Genomic DNA, 16,664 nt, shown 5'->3' on the forward strand with positions numbered 1-16,664 from the left:
GTGTGCAATTGACAGAGAGAGAGATTGAAAATAAATAATTATAAGTCACTGAATGAAAACAAGTTCAGTAGAAATCACGTAAATGCTAAGCATTCTGTCATATTTTTCACTGAGTCATCGAACTAAAATTGTAATCATTCGACACCATTAAGAGGGATCGTGGTAACACTGCATCTAACATGGGAGTTACCATACTACACTAAATTAAACCAGGTAAACTATATATAGATGTTTATCAGGTCTGGAAACTGCTATCAACACAAATCTTCGCTCTATTGTATCTCTGCACGCCGTACCGTATAACACCAACTGCTATAGCTCGCTCTACAGTAAGCGGCATGCTCGGCTGGCCCTATTTATGAGCTCTCTGTACACAGTGTTGCCTCAGTTTGTGTATTCCTCACTTAGGGTCTTTACGTGTAAATGGCTACAAAACTGTTAGCAAGAGCAGCACATGTGTTTCGATGGAGATATTGGTGAGTTTCTCTTTCTGAGTTACGTGAAGCCTGATACCGTGCCTGTCTTCTGTCTGCGTGAGGCACGTGCGTTCTATGCTTTCATCTTCCTGTCGATTGGACGAGGCGCATTCAGTATGCTGCGTCTGTGGTGATGTCGGTCTGTATTTGCCATAGACTGAAGGATCTTGCAAGTGGCCAACGGATTGCAGCTGCACGTAAAACGCTAACAGTTCTCTGCTTTATTCACTGAACTGCGAGCTGAGAACTGAAGGATAACTCGCTAAAAAATGTTTTGAACAAAACGCTTTCAGCTTTCTAGTCTACCGCATTAGAGTGACTTTGGTGTCTCGGTGGATGGTCTTTGCAAGATATAACTTGCCAAGGAGCATTTCCTTCTTCAAATACAAGATCTCGTATTTAGTTTAGCTCATGGTAATGCATGGTTCGAAAAAGAGGATAGAACGTCTTTCTTGTAATTTATAAAGGAGAGCTTTTCATGAAGACTCAAATGTAAAACTTGTCAAGAAATCAGTGCTACCGCCTGCCGATGGGCTTAGGCCCGAAACAAATAACGGTGCAATAAAATCTTATCATAAAGACTTGTGTCTGGTAGCACTGTTTCCTATAATGTAGTTTAGGGAAACAGCTGCGATGTTCTCCAATCGTAATGGATAAAATAATTATTGATGTATATTTTCTCAAATTTATAAATTACTTACCAGTTGTATATACACTGTTTGAATGAAATGAATTGGCATTGTCACAGACTTAGCAGTTGTCATGGGACAGTGGTGCACAGATGGCGGGGGTTCGTTGTATGAGAACCACGCTCTTCCTGTGACAGTTGCATTTGTGTAGGAGACCTTCTGAGAAGTGGTTGTAAAAGTGATTTGTGTAACATGCAACGTGGTCGGTGCTCGTCAGATGGTAATTTAGATTTCAACACTGGTGCAGGAATTCGGCTTCAAACGTTAAAACGTGTTCATGGTGTATCATTAATGGTTGGATAAGAGTGTCTTCATCCACAACAGACGAACTTCCGTTCGTGCAGCCAGCCTCGATGGACGTGACGCCGACATCTGAGGCGGATCGTCAATAGTGGCAAAAGGCAACAGTGCCACCAGTTATGGCTCAATTCAACACCGTTCGTGCTAGACACGTCTCACAGTGGACAATACGTATGCACGTGGGTTGCATGAGGTATGTGAGCCGGCTCCACACACAGGTGCCACTGTTAACCCAGCGTCATCGGTCACAAAGGATTGTATCTGTTGCCAGTCATCATGGGTAGACATTTCAATAGCGGCTTAACACTATGTGGTCGGACGGAACACGGTTTCAACTGCACCATGCCGATGGGAGGCACCGTGTGTGGTTCAGACCACATGAAGGTGTGGTCCAAGGAGGTGATGTCTCTGTAAAGGGTTCGAGTACAGTTTCCTCAGATTGATTGGACACCCTAGCTGTTTTGGAGGAGACTGAGAATGGTCCACAGCAGGTTGAACTGGTCGGGGACCACATCCACCCATTTATGGCCTTTCAATATTCCGACAACTCTGCGGTGTTCCTAGACGATAACTTCCCGCCACATCCCTTCCAGGTAGCTAAACAGTTCCAGGAACATGGAAGGGATGTCCAAAGACTGAGATGACAAAGACTGAGATGGTCATTCTGGACCCCAGATTTGAAACCCGTCGAGCATGTCTCAGACTTAATGGAATGCAGGCTCCGTGCCAAGGATCCTGCACTCACGGTCAACCAGAATTGGCAGCAGCTTTGCAATCGATTTGACGTCATTTGCTTCCAGAGCAGTGCCAGGAACTTGTAGATTCACTTCTAAGGCGTTTCACTGCAGTCCGCTGGGTCAAAGGAGGCCGCGCGTGATTTTATGTCCATACCCGATAACATCCGCTAAGTCAGTTTACTCACACCAAAAAATCACCTGAAATCCCGCATCTTGTTTTTCTCAAGAAACGAAATAGTGAAACGGGAAATGCGTGGGTGAGAGGGGCCATCTCCACCATGAAATCTGTATCACTGAACAGTCAAAGTGTTCACCGGGATCCAGCTACAGGTTGCTTATCTAAAGTCTTCCAGGGGCAACAAAAATATGAGCTTCATTATTACACTAATTAATGACCTAATTTGAAAACTTAAAATGCTGTCATGACCTACTCATGAAGAGTTGCAAACTTATGTTAACACAATGATTATTACAGTAAGACACTGTCTATTTATCTTGAGGCAACATAACCCAAATCGCTAAAAATTACCCAGTATAGTCACGCATTATTTGAGAATGAGAACGCCGGCCGCGTGCGACCGAGCGGATCTAGGCGCTCTAGTCCGGAACCACGCGGTTGCTTAGGTCGCAGGTTCGAATCCTGCCTCGGGCACGGATATATGTGATGTCCTTAGGTTAGTTAGGTTTAAGTAGTTCTAAGTGCTGGGGGACTGATGACCTCAGATGTTAAGTCCCATAGTGCTCAGAGCCATTTGAACCTTTTTTGAGAATGAGAACCCTTATATTTCCTAGAAATTTTACACATAATTTCGAACACTGCCCTTCGGTCGAAGCCATGGTGTCCTTGGGATTCCAAAGCTTAAACGATTAAGGAAATGGTTTTTGTCGACTACAGTTCTACTTAGAATCCTCATTCTCTATTTCTGTAGTATTATCGAAGATAAAAATGGAAATTTGTCGTGAGTTCTTTGCGATCAAACTGCTGAGGTCCTCGGTCCGTAAGCTTGTGCACTAATTAATCTTAGTTAAACTAACTTACGGTATAAACAACACACACACTCATGCCCTAAGGAGGACTCGGAACTCAGACGGGGGAGCCGCGCGAACAGTGACACGATGCCGTAGATGGCTCGGCTACCCCGTGCGGCCGAAAATAAAACGAAGTGCCTCTATTCGAAACCTTTTTCCTCACTGTTCTGTCGAAAACAGGCATTTTCGAGATGGTGACTATTTATAAAATACAAGATGATTCGAGCGGTCTAAGGCGCTGCAGTCATGGACTGTGCGGCTGGTCCCGGCGGAGGTTCGAGTCCTCCCTCGGGCATGGATGTGTGTGTTTGTCCTTAGGGTAATTTAGGTTAAGTAGTGTGTAAGCTTAGGGACTGATGACCTTAGCAGTTAAGTCCCATCCGATTTCACACACATTTGAACATTTTTGAACACGGTGATTCCTGCAAAATAGAAAACAACAAACAGCAGTATTAATAATGCCGTTAATTTACACAAGTAGCGACGTTAACTGTATCTAAGCAATAGGTTCATCTTCGGACGACTGTTAACTTTTGTATTACATTTTCTGTTATAAATGATGACAAACTGACAACCTCAGCTGCCGACAGGTGTTGTTGTTATACCTCGATGTAGACAGCTGAAAATGTGTGCCCCGAGGTATAACAACTACACCTGTCGGCAGCTGAGGTTGTCTGTCATCATTTATCCCAGGGAAAAGCTGCACGGTCATCAGCAGTAACTGTTCTTTCGAGAACAAGTTACTGTCTTCAAATATATAGTTAAAGGCTACCCAGCCATTGACCTTCGTCTGTGCGAATTCGCACAGGTTGCCCTAACTCTTACGGGAATCGCCGTAGCGTGCGCGAGTAATGAGTGGGTGGGCAAATATCTATAAGGTACAATACATATGTAGAATTGTGGACAGTTGTGAGTTGGCTCAGATGGATAGAGCGTCTGCCATGTAAGCAGGAGGTCCCGAGTTCGAGTCTCCGTCGGGGCACACATTTTCAGCTGTCCACATCGAGTATAACAACAACACCTGTCGGCAGCTGAGGTTGTCAGTTTGTCATCATTTATTCTAGGGAAAAGCTGCACGGTCATCAGCAGTAACTGTTCTCTCGAGAACAAGTTACTGTCTTCAAATATACATTTTCTGTTGTTTACATTAATTGTTGGAAGAAAATAACCAACAAGTGATGGTATCGACAAGTATAACATAAACATGAACAGTCGTCTGTATGTGAACCTTTTGCTTCGACACTGTTAACGGCGCTACGTGTGTAAATAAATAGCATTATTAACAGTGACTGGTTGCTGTTTTATTCTTTGCAAGAATGAACTTGTAAAAACTTTCTTATTGAAGCTTACGATCAATCATTACCTGGTATGGCAAATAGAACGTCCTTATATAGTATTTATATCTAAAACGTCACTTTATTTTATGCAGTTGTCTCGTGAGGAACGTAGATCTCTGATATCAGGAAATCGTTTTGCTTATAAAACCGTTGTATACGAATAGATACACGTTTCTTCACTCTTCTGATAAATGTCGTTTTTTGGGCTTAGAGCGTTTTTCATATCCACTCTTCAAATATTTACTACATTAACTGTACATTGTAAAGTAATCAGACGTCTGGGGCTGTTTTATACACGAGAGTACCACAGTATTACTTAAAGAATCGTGTGAAGGGTGAGGGGGCTACTGGTAAGGGCAGTAACTGGTGAACTAAGATATGTCACGGACGCTCAGTGGGGAGATATGGGGAGACTCTGTTCAGAAAACAGTGGTTTGGTGGTAATAGTACGACAGTGGAAGTCACGCGGCATAGTAATGTTCGAACCTAGGGATGAAGTATTTGCTCAGTCGTCCTTTGAGTACATCGGCTGATCAAGAACTCTCTATTGCAACTTCTTTGAATACCGCCATCGATGAATTCACAGTTTCCTTTCGGAACTTTCATGTACTTGCCCGTTATATTTTTAATTGTTAGCAGTAAAGAAATGTACGGACATATAACATCCTGCGGAAGGCTTGCGAGAGTCGGGTCGGGACAAACCTCAAAACCTGGACGTCTCGTTAAAATTTGGCTAGTAACACAACCTGTCGCAATGCGATAGCATACGGATTGGACGACACAACAGACCAGCGATGCCAGAACATAAGTGTGGCAGAACAGAGCATTCAGGGAAGCACTTCTGTTAACTAGGCAGGCTCCCACCTTCAAGAGGAAGCTACGAGATGCGGTTAAAATGAGTATCCCTATAGTAATAAGTATGCCGAATGCGTGCTCCCTCTGTCTCAGTTATCATCAGGCTATGGCACTTGGGCCGAAAGCGTTGGCAAAGCTGCCCTACCAGGTGCGACAGTATATAGGGCGACCAAAAAATGTGTATGCATTCCCTTACATTAGATATCTGCAATACTGTCTTTCCTTTTTCAGGTTTGATGGCTTCAAAAATGGTTGAAGGCAGTCTGAACCTTGACCAAACAAAGTTCATTCAGAAGAGCTACCAGAAGTCTGATAACGTAAGTCAAATGCAAAGACAGTTCAGAATGACGTTCCAACAAGATGAACAAGGTTTCAGAAACCTCCAAGGAAGTCTGTGTGGCAAGTCGCTAGTGGGACAGGAGTTTCAAAAAGAGTGTCCATTTCATTTCGAAGTGTGAGCAATGAAACATTGTACTTCTAAATAACTCTACACTCTAAATGAAGATTATCATGTTCATAGAACTGAATTTGGTGAGCAATAACAAACAAGACGCGCACAGGAAAATCTATTTCCAAACATGGCTTTCTGAAGTGGTGAGGCGACTTTTAAATGAAATGGTTCACTTAAGTGACTCAGTTACACCTACTAGGCAACAGAGAAACCTCGTGATGCTGGAACAGTATGTGAACCTACCACGAATTACAGTGTGGTATGGTTTATAGGCATTTAGTTTGATTTGTTTCAGCACACAGTAACTGGTAAAAATTATTTGAACTTACAATTGGAATACACAGTGCCAAACATAAAAGAGATGGTTCGGGATGGAGAATGGTACTGCCAGCACGATCGAGCACTTCCCCACTACCGTAGCGACTTAAGAGCCGTCCTTGATAAATACCTCCTGAACAGATACGTAGGACGAAGAGGCAATACCGTGTACCCTCCATGCCCATCATATTAGAGCCCTATGGATTTTTTTTATGGGCACATGTGAAGCACAATGTCTATAGCTAGAGACCAGCTACAATCAATGAGTTTAAAGAAGCCACTGAAACAATGTGCCAAAACACCAACTGCGGTTACAAGGAACGTGTTGGATTCCATCGTTCAATGTTATCAGCTGTACTTGAACACAATGGCCGACAACTTTCGATAAAAGGCTGGTCTCTACATTTCTTTGGATTATTTTGAAATTTTTCAGTGTCTTAATAAGCATTGTTGTTACAATCGTAATAAGAGTGAATACATTTTCTGCGGACGTCCTGTACGTAGCGACCAAAAGTGCGTAACGCGCAGGGTTCTCTCGGCTGCTACTTGGAAGAACCTCCCACATCCACTGTTGTTGTTGTTATCTTCAGTCAGAAGACTGGAGTAATGCAGCTCTCAATGTTACTCTGTCGTTTGAAAGTCTCTTCATCTCCGAGTAACTACTGCAACCTACATCCTTCTGAATCCGCTTACTGTATTTTGTCTTGGTGTCCCTCTACGATTTTTACCCTCCCCCCTCCCCCCCACCCTCCATTGATTCCCTCCAGTACTGAATTGCTGGTCCCTTTATGTCTGAGATTGTGTCCTACCAACCATATTCCAGTCAGGTTGTGCTGCAAATTTGTTTTCTCCCCAATTCTACTCAGTACCTCCTCATGATTTACGTGACCTACCCACCTGATCTTCAGCATTCTTCTGTAGCAGCACATTTCAAAAGTTTCTTCTTGTCTAAACTGTTTATCTTCCATGTTTCACTTCCATACATGGCTACACTCGTTATAAATACTTTCAGAAAGACTTCCTGAGACTTAAATCTACACTAGACGTTATCGAATTTCTCTTCTACACAAACGCTTTTCTTTCTATTGCCAGTGTAAATTTTCTATCCTCTCTACGTCAACTATCATTTGCTGTCCAACTAACAAACTTCATGTACCACTTAAATAGTCTTATTTCCTTATCTATTGCCCTCAGCATCACGTAATATAATTCGACTACATTTCGTTATCCTTGTTTTGCTTTGCTCCTTTCAAGACACTGTCCATTCCGTCCATCTGCTGTTCCAACTCCTTACAATGTCATCGGCCAATCTCAAAGTTTTTATTTCTTCTCCTGTACGTAATTCCTATTCTTAATTTTTCTTGTGTTTCCTTCATTGCTTGCTCAAAATATTGATTGAATAATGTCGGTGATATGCTTATAAACCTGTCTCACTCCATTCTCAACCACTGCTTCCCTTTCGTGCCCCTCGACTCTCATTACTGCCATCTGGTTTCTGTACAAATTGTGAATAGCCTCTCGCTCCCGGCTTTTACCCCAGCCACCTTTATAATTTGAAAGAATGTATTCCAGTCACAATTTTTAAACGTTTGTTCTAAGTCTACAAATGCTATAAGCGTAGGTTTGCCTTTCCTTAACCTATCTTGTGCAAGAAGTCGTATGGTCAGTATTGCCTCGAGTGTTCCTTCATTTCTCCGGAATCAAAACTGATCTTGCACGAGGTCGGTTTCTGCCCGGTTACATATCACTAAACCACCAGAAACGTCTTAGTTTAGCCAATGTTTAGCCTATGAGTCCGCAGTGGATGGACGGTTGGTTGGTTGGTTGATCTGTAGGAGGGGACCAAACAGCGAGGTCATTGGTCTTACGTAATCATGGAGAGATGGGGGAGGAAATCGTCTGTGCCCTTTCATAGGCACCATCCCGGCATTTGCCTGAAGCGATTTAGGGAAATCACGGAAAACCTAAATCAGGATGGCCGGACTCGGGTTTGAACCGTCGTCCTCCCGAATCGAATGCGAGTCCCACTGCGCCACCTCGCTCGGTCAGAGGATGGTATAAGAGGCTTACGGTATGACTGGTCGTACTGTTACATCCAAGTTTTGCGAAGATTAAGGCAATCCGTCTGAGACCATGTTAGTGAGTCGCTGTATAGGATTCTTGCTACCCATTTTCCGGAGAAGCTCTCGAAGTTTATGTCCCTCGCAGAATCGGTATCACGCCTTCGGGTACTCTGTAAAGTGCAAATGTACTTACTGTGACTTTAAGTGATCAATCGGGAATCTATGTTACTCGGAACAGCGTTCAAAAGGGATGCCACTCTGATGTATTTATTTACTAAACACCATAAACTGATAATATCGACACAATTAATAATGACAGAAATATAAACCAACAATTTCCTGACGAGATGGTCTTAAGTCAGAATTATATCGGCACGCATCCTGTCAGCGACTGACTACTATGTCGCGCAGTCTGTACCTCATACTTACACTCGTGATATTTCGTAGCCGTTCGTATATTTTCGTTAGCTTATATGATACTCCTTTATCTGTTAATATGATCGATTTCGGGCGTTGTTATATTGTTGTACGAAAGGGCATACGACCTGTTGGCGTTTCCTGGTATCTGTATTGGGAATAGCGACTTATATCGCCAAAATTTAATTAAACAAGATCACTTGATTCGCTCCAGAATAACTTTATTTTCCCTGCGTGCCTCGCTGCTGACGTCCTGGGCGTTCTCATGTCAAGCTGCAGAGCCTCACACCATTACCCACTGGCAAAACTCGTCCACCGGCTCCTTCAGCCAGCGTGAGAAGTGAAATATTACTCCCACTTGTGTTCTTTCTGCAGTAACCTTTACTCACTGAATGCTGCATTATATCTGTAGACACGATACTAATTGTAAAAATGGAAAATGTGGAAATACAATGTGGCTTAAACACAAGGGGTACCTTAGACATTGGGAATCGCTAAGTCCGTGTATCAGCTAGCGATTCATTCGCCGATATTACCAAACTGGGATTAAAATAAAAACTAACATGAACTAAAGGTGTCAGTCGCCGCCTCCTCGCTTCTGTCAGGTTGTCAAAATCAGAGTTCAGTCATGTCCTTGACAATCTGTCTCAAGATCTGAACGCGGCAGTGACCCCATACTAAAAGCACCTACATGGTGAAATCTGGAAAACTGGTCGAGACGCCTTTTGTATTTACAACTATTCTCATGTTTAAAATTAAGAAAATGTTCAGTTCTCATTTTATTACCGTGTATTTCAAAATATTTTCTCGTATCTAGCATGTCTATTGAGTGTTTAGAAGTAAAACAAACCCACAGGGCACTAGAGTGACTACTTGTTACACTAAAAAAAGCCGCATCCTCCAAAATAAAAGATTAAAACGTCGACTAAAGATGAGACATTTCTGTATCGAATGCCGGCTTTAGGGGTTTCGAAAATTGCGGCAGGTGTCTTGTTACGGAGCCTGAATAAAAATCCCTTGGGAAGATTATTTTACTTCAATAAAAATAATATCTAGGGTTCCAGACTAGCATCAGATTGACCAAAAGTGTTCCGCGGCTTCGACGTCGCTGAGGAAGGAGATGAACGTGAAATTTATTCTTTGTTGTGTCACACAGAGATTTAAAAACTGCACGTTACTCAAATGGGTTGAAAATAAGACGAGCATACGTCCACGTTAGTTCATTTTATAAAGAATACCACAGAATAGTGATTTGTGCAAGTAATCTTCGCCGGCCGCGGTGGTCTAGCGGTTCTAGGCGCTCAGTCCGGAACCGCGCGACCGCTACGGTCGCAGGTTCGAATCCTGCTTCCGGCATGGATGTGTGTGATGTCCTTAGGTTAGTTAGGTTTAAGTAGTTCTAAGTTCTAGGGGACTGATGACCACAAATGTTAAGTCCCAAGTGCTCAGAGGCATTTGAACCATTTTTTGAAATAATCTTCCGTATGAGGCATGAGTTTCTCTCTGGGTACAGAACCTCCATATTTCGGCAAGATATGTATCTGTCGAAATATCGACGGTTGTCAGTGATGTCGCCCGGATACATTGCCGTGGGTTAGTTGAATTTACTGTATCCTCCCAATAAAACTGCAGATTCTGCGACTCCCAGGGCGAAATTCCGTAACAGATCTAACTTAACCAATATTAACTGCATCAGCCCTAGCCTGGCTCAGCCTTCACTTAGTAAGACCAGAATGAATATAACGCAACAAACTACTGTTTTACGTTAGCACATTTATTCCTAGCACTGGAAACAACGGCTGAATATAGTTCTGGAGCTCCTGCAACACATCCTCATCATTCTAGAGTTACTCCATTCCGCGGAACGCGAAGCTGCGTGCTAGTTCGGACGTTGTTTTCCAGTTGTAACATAGAACAGATTTTGAGAGAGGAATTACCAAAGGAAACTGTTTCCATTTGCCGCCGTCCTCCTATCCCACAGCAGTTCAGCTACTTTTATTAGATTCCCTTTACCATATTAATTTAATACTTCAGTGGGGAAATTAGACGATGTATGTAATTGGATCGCCACAAATGCAACAAACAAGTTGATTGGATAACGGAACATCATGACGCACTCGCATACTTAAAAAGAATTATTCAAGACAGCGGCAGGCGGAGAAGCCTACATTTCCACAATCCTCTTTGTCTTCTTGGCATTAAAATTTCCATACCTTTAGACAACTGAGTTTAACAAGCGAATTTTATCTATCACCTCTACCCGCTTTGATGGTAGGGGAGGAAGTAATTGTAGCCAGACCTAGTTGAGTGCAGCTAAATCGGTAGGGTTTCATTCGATGGTGGAACAGTATAGCAAGATTTTTCGCTCAGAATTCTTTCAACAGCAATTTAATGCATTGTCAGTGCGTTACAGATAAGGCAGAAAACAAGCACTGAAAATACGAGGCTGCTCGTCTTTTCAAGTGCACCTGTACATCTTTGATACCTCACAAACGTCACTCTCTATCCCCACCCCCCCTTCTCCCCGCCCTTCACCCCTTTCCACGAACTTTACCTTCACCATTCACGAATATAGATTTATCGATCGATTGAAGAATGTCTAAGGGGATCCGAAAAAGAGAAATGATTGCTAATATACCAGAGCTGTATTTCAACCAAGTGCTAGTTCAAAGGGATGCCACTAAGGTAGGAAGCTGGCAGAAATACCGCCTACGCACGCACTGAAAAGAAGTAGAAGTATAGGAGTAAATAAATCGTAAAGCGTTTTGTTACCGATATTAATTATATTAATAATTGATTACTAGATAAAGATAGGAGTTTTTTAATTTTTTTTAATTTTTTTGTAGTCATGTCTTCTAACTGATTTGAAGCGGCCTGCCACGAATTTCTGTTCTGCGCCAATCTTTTCGCTTCAGAGTGTCACTTGCAGTCTCTGTCTTCCTCTACAGTTTTTAACCTCTACTGTTCCCTCTAATACAGAGGAAGTTATTCCGTGACGTGTTAACAGATGTACTACTATCCTATTCCTTCTTCTTGTCCACTGATAGCGTCGGCTTTGAGGGCCCGTAAGCTCCTCTTCGTTTTTCCTGTCAATGTTTCCCATATATTACTTTCGTCGCCGGTTCTCCTGAGAACCTCCTCATTCCTTACCTTAAAATTCCACCTAATTTTCAACATTTTTATGTAGCACCACATCTCATCTGTTTCGATCCTTTTGTTTTCCGCTTTTCCAACAGTCCATGTTTCGTTAGATTCACTACCACACAATGCTGTTTTCCAAACGTACATTCTCAGAAATGTCTTCCCCAAATTAAGGCCAATGTTTGTTACTAGTAGCCTTCTGTTGGTCAGTAATGCTCTTTCTGCCAGTGCTTGTCTGTTTTTTATGCCCTTCTTGCTCCGTCCTTCGTTGGTTATTTTGCTGCCTACCTACCAGAATTCCTAAACTTCATCTATTTCGACTTGATGTTTAGTTTCTCAGTGTTCTCATTTTTGCTACTTCTCATTTTCTTCGATTTACTCTCAGTCCATAGTGTGTACTCATTAGACTGTTAATTTCATTCAGCAAATCTTGTAATTCTTCTTCGCCTTCACTGAGGATAGGAATGTCACGGGCAAATCTTATAATTTATATCGTTGCACCCTGAATATTAATTCCACTCTTGAAACTTTCTTTTATTTCCGTAACTGTTTCTTCGACGTATAATTGAACAGTAGGGGTGAAAGACTACATCCCTGTCTTACACCCTTTTTAATCCGAGCACTTGGTTTTACACCTCACACTCTTAGTGTTCACACTTTAATTCTTGTACTTACTGTATTTTACCCACCTTTCCTATTTTTCTCAGGATATCGGACATCTTGCGCCATTTTACACTGTCGAACGCTTTTTGCAGGTCGACAAATCCTATGAACGAGTCTTGATTTTTCTTCAGTCTTGCATCCGTTGTGAACCGCAGCGTCAGTTATTATGATGCTAAAAAAGACAGCTAGAGTTGAAACTGACTACGAACATTTAATATGGCAAGCATTGATTGGTTTGAGAGTGGGAATGGCTCGAATCCGGTCACCGACTAAATAAACATTCAATTGAGGTGCTACTCTGGCTGTCCCTTTTTGCATACAACCTAAAAATAAGTTGCTGTCCCATTATATCCAGCACGCTGGAGTTCTAAAATTTATTAAATTAGTTTAGTGGTGTAGAATGATCTCTGCTGAACTTTAAATATCAGTGGTCATTCTATTAATAGTTCACCGAGAAAAGAAAAGGGCGCTGCCATCATGTCAGAGGATTACGAGATGCGTGATATGCGAGGCTTGCGACTGCTAAAATATTTCGTGCAAGCGAAACTGAAGATAAAATGGCATATCTGCTAACATAGCGGTGACAACTAATTGTGTGTTAAGGCAATCGCTAAAAAATTCTTGTGCACGCAGTATTGTTAGGCAGTTAGGTTTCTAGCGGCCAGACGGCACAGTGCGACAGCTGCTGATTCGGAATCAAGGAATCAAGGCAGCATAATAAAGTACACGCTGAGTATAGATGCCTATGAAGGAGGTTAGTATAAATGAAGGCGCCCTTACGCCGTTAAAGTGAAGTCTACCTCCACCATATTGGTTAGTGTTGTTAAAGTGATCGTATTGCAGTACTGCACTTTGATCTCACGTAAAACAGAAATAAAACGTTCGGCTGGTTTGCTGCGGTTTACACCAATCTCGACGAGTGAAAACTGGCGTTAAAAGTTTAAGTTGTTCTCAGCTGTTTCATGATGAGTGCTCATTCACGAAGGTATAATGTCAAAGTGTATTCTCAGAATAACTAACATTTCAATGCATTTACGCTTAGGGAGTAAGTATAACACAGGGCTGTGGAAACAGACTTCCAGTCAATATGACCTCATATTTTAAGGAGAAAAAGTACAGTTACAAGATATTACCTTAAGTAGTTGGTTCTACTCAAAAATTTGAGCCATAAATCTGATAGTAGGTAGTCATGACCTCCAGAATGCTCATCTCTCAGATGTAGCGCCTACCAGCTGCTTGTCAGTCGCTCCGCCCCACAGGAGCCGCGTGACGGGCGAGCGCGAAGTACACTGCAGCGAAGCGGCAGCCAGAGCCCTCCTGTTTGCGGAATAACGAAGACGGAGGCAGAGGAGGTGTGAGGTGTACGCATTTTCCCACTGTTTGATCAAAACTTCTTCGAGAACGAATGTTATTCTACGCAAAAATACGTAAGTAATGTGAGTACATAGTGAGCCGTGCATGGCTCGTGTTCATGCCATTTATTGTTTGTCATCTTCAATTACGGTACTGCCGCCTCGTTTTCTTATTCCATTTACTCGCATCACTAACTTCCTGCCTTACTTTCCCGTGAGCGGCAGCAGCAGCGCGTATCGATAAGTGCACTGTCGTACCCTCTCAGGAGCGACCGATAGTATTTTCGGAAACTTCCTGGCAGATTAAAACTGTGTGCCGGACTGAGACTCGAACTCGGGACCTTTGCCTTTCGCGGGCAAGTGCTCTACCACCTGAGCTACCGAAGCACGACTCACGCCCGGTCCTCTCGTCTGCTACCTTCCAAACTTTACAGAAGCTCTCCTGCGAACCTTGCAGAACTAGCACTCCTGAAAGAAAGGATACTGCGGAGACATGGCTTAGCCACAGCCTGGGGGATGTCACGAGAATGAGATTCGCACTCTACAGCAGAGTGTGCGCTGATATGAAACTTTCTGGCCGATTAAAACTGTGTGCCGGACCGAGACTCGAACTCGGGACCTTTGCTTTTCGCGGGAGAGCTTCTGTGAAGTTTGGAAGGTAGGAGATGAGATATTGACAGAAGTAAAGCTGTGAGGAGCGGGCTTCAGTCGTGCTTCGGTAGCTCAGATGGTAGAGCACTTGCCCGCGAAAGGCAAAGGTCCCGAGTTCGAGTCTCGGTCGGGCACACAGTTTTAATCTGCCAAGAAGTTTCATATCAGCGCACACTCCGCTGCAGAGTGAAAATCTCATTCTAGTATTTTCGGGTCGTCGTGTGTCTGCCAGTCGGTTGGAGACGGACCGGCAGTGCAGTCGGGAGGCAACAGCAGTGAAGTCGGGGACAGAGCGCGGGTGAGGCGCCGACAGCCACTGCTCGCCGACCGCTGGCGACGCACATGAACTGTCCGACGGAGGCAGATTGGACCGGGACGACCGTTGGTTGGTCGTCTCATCGGCCGACGTATATTTCGTCTTTTCACCGTTTCCGAGCTGGGCAGTTGGTCGGTTCGCGTGGAGCAGCGAGGAAGTCTCCGTGGCGCATGTCTGGCCGGGCCCGCTAGCGGCGTCCACGCGCAGTCGGACTGTGAGGGGCTGTTCCTATTGCTGCGAGGTCCATGGCTCACCGATCCCTGACACCAAAGTTGAGTCTTTACTCAATCTACAAGCCAGTCCCAACTGTTCACTATGTGTCTTTTGAATTTCGTTGTGAACTGTTGGGACATTCCCGCGAGCAACAGCATGCGTTTTCAAGTTGCCGAAATTCTAGCCGCTCTCCTCTGGAGTTTAACTTAACTTGATTATTTTTGAATTGAAGTGCACCAACGGAATCTTCTGCCTTGTGACCCCTAACGTTCCGGTTACCTGCCCTGGCCGTTGACGTAAACTCAGGCAATGTATTTTCCTCGTCATGTTGTGGCTGTCCAGCACGGCGTGTTGTTTGACAGCTGTATGTGTAATTTGTTATGGGTGCCGATACCTTCTGCGTTGTTCCATTGAACTCATTGTTGTGTGTTGTTCGGGTGTTGCAGAAGTTATCCTGTCGATTGGTCCGTTGACTGTCGGTTGGGTTGCCGTCGGATTGAGAATTGTTTGGCCGACTGCCTGTCTCACTTAACCCTGGAATGCTACCCAAGAATTTTTGACGATCACTGCTACCCATTCGTCGATTCGACGACCACCACCACTTTTCATGTGTATAATCAACAATAACAGCAGTTTGTGTATATTTGAGCCTCTGAATGCATGTAATACTCGTTTACAATCAATAACATATCAAAATTTCAAAATAAGTAGGGTTCAAGCGAGAACTAGTATGGAGATATAGGTAAAGAACTATTTCAAAAGTAGTTTTGGTTCGATGTTTATTAATGTAAGAGCAAACAATTAAATTCCTTCTGTCTTTTGGGTAACAATTACTTGAAAATCTGTAAGAAAGGAACAATATAACTATGTAACAACAAGCTTTACAATAGATTCCACTGTAACAATCAGAGTAATACAGTAAGAATAAAGGTAACACATTACTATATAGAGATTTAGAAACAAACCTATTCTTCAGAGGCTCCTCACCATGCATGTTCGTGAATTGAAAACTAGTAAATTAATCATTTTGAACGTGTTGTTTACATACTACTACAGCCAATCCGTCTGGGTAAATTACGAGTACACAAATATCACATATATACCAGGTGATCAAAAAGTCAGTATAAATTTGAAAACTGAATAAATCACGGAAAAATGTAGATAGAGAGGTGCAAATTGACACACATGCTTGGAATGACATGGGATTTTATTAGAACCGAAAAAATACAAAAGTTCAAAAATTGTCCGACAGATGACGCTTCATCTGATCAGAATAGCAATAATTATCATAACAAAGTAAGACAAAGCAAAGATGATGTTCTTTACAGGAAATGCTCAATATGTCCACCATCGTTCCTCAACAAAAGCCGTAGTCGAGGAATAATGTTGTGAACAGCACTGTAAAGCATGTCCGGAGTTGTGGTGAGGCATTGGGGTCGGATGTTGTCTTTCAGCGTCCCTAGAGATGTCGGTCGATCACGATACACTTGCGGCTTCAGGTAGCCCTAAAGCCAATAATCGCACGGACTGAGGTCTGGGGACCTGGGAGGCCAAGCATGACGAAAGTGGCGGCTGAGCACACGACCATCACCAAACGACGCGCGCAAGAGATCTTTCACGCGTCTAGCAGTATGGGGTGGAGCGCCATCCTGCATA

The sequence above is a fragment of the Schistocerca nitens genome, chromosome 8 (assembly GCF_023898315.1).
Source record: "Schistocerca nitens isolate TAMUIC-IGC-003100 chromosome 8, iqSchNite1.1, whole genome shotgun sequence".
NCBI lineage: Eukaryota > Metazoa > Arthropoda > Insecta > Orthoptera > Acrididae > Schistocerca > Schistocerca nitens.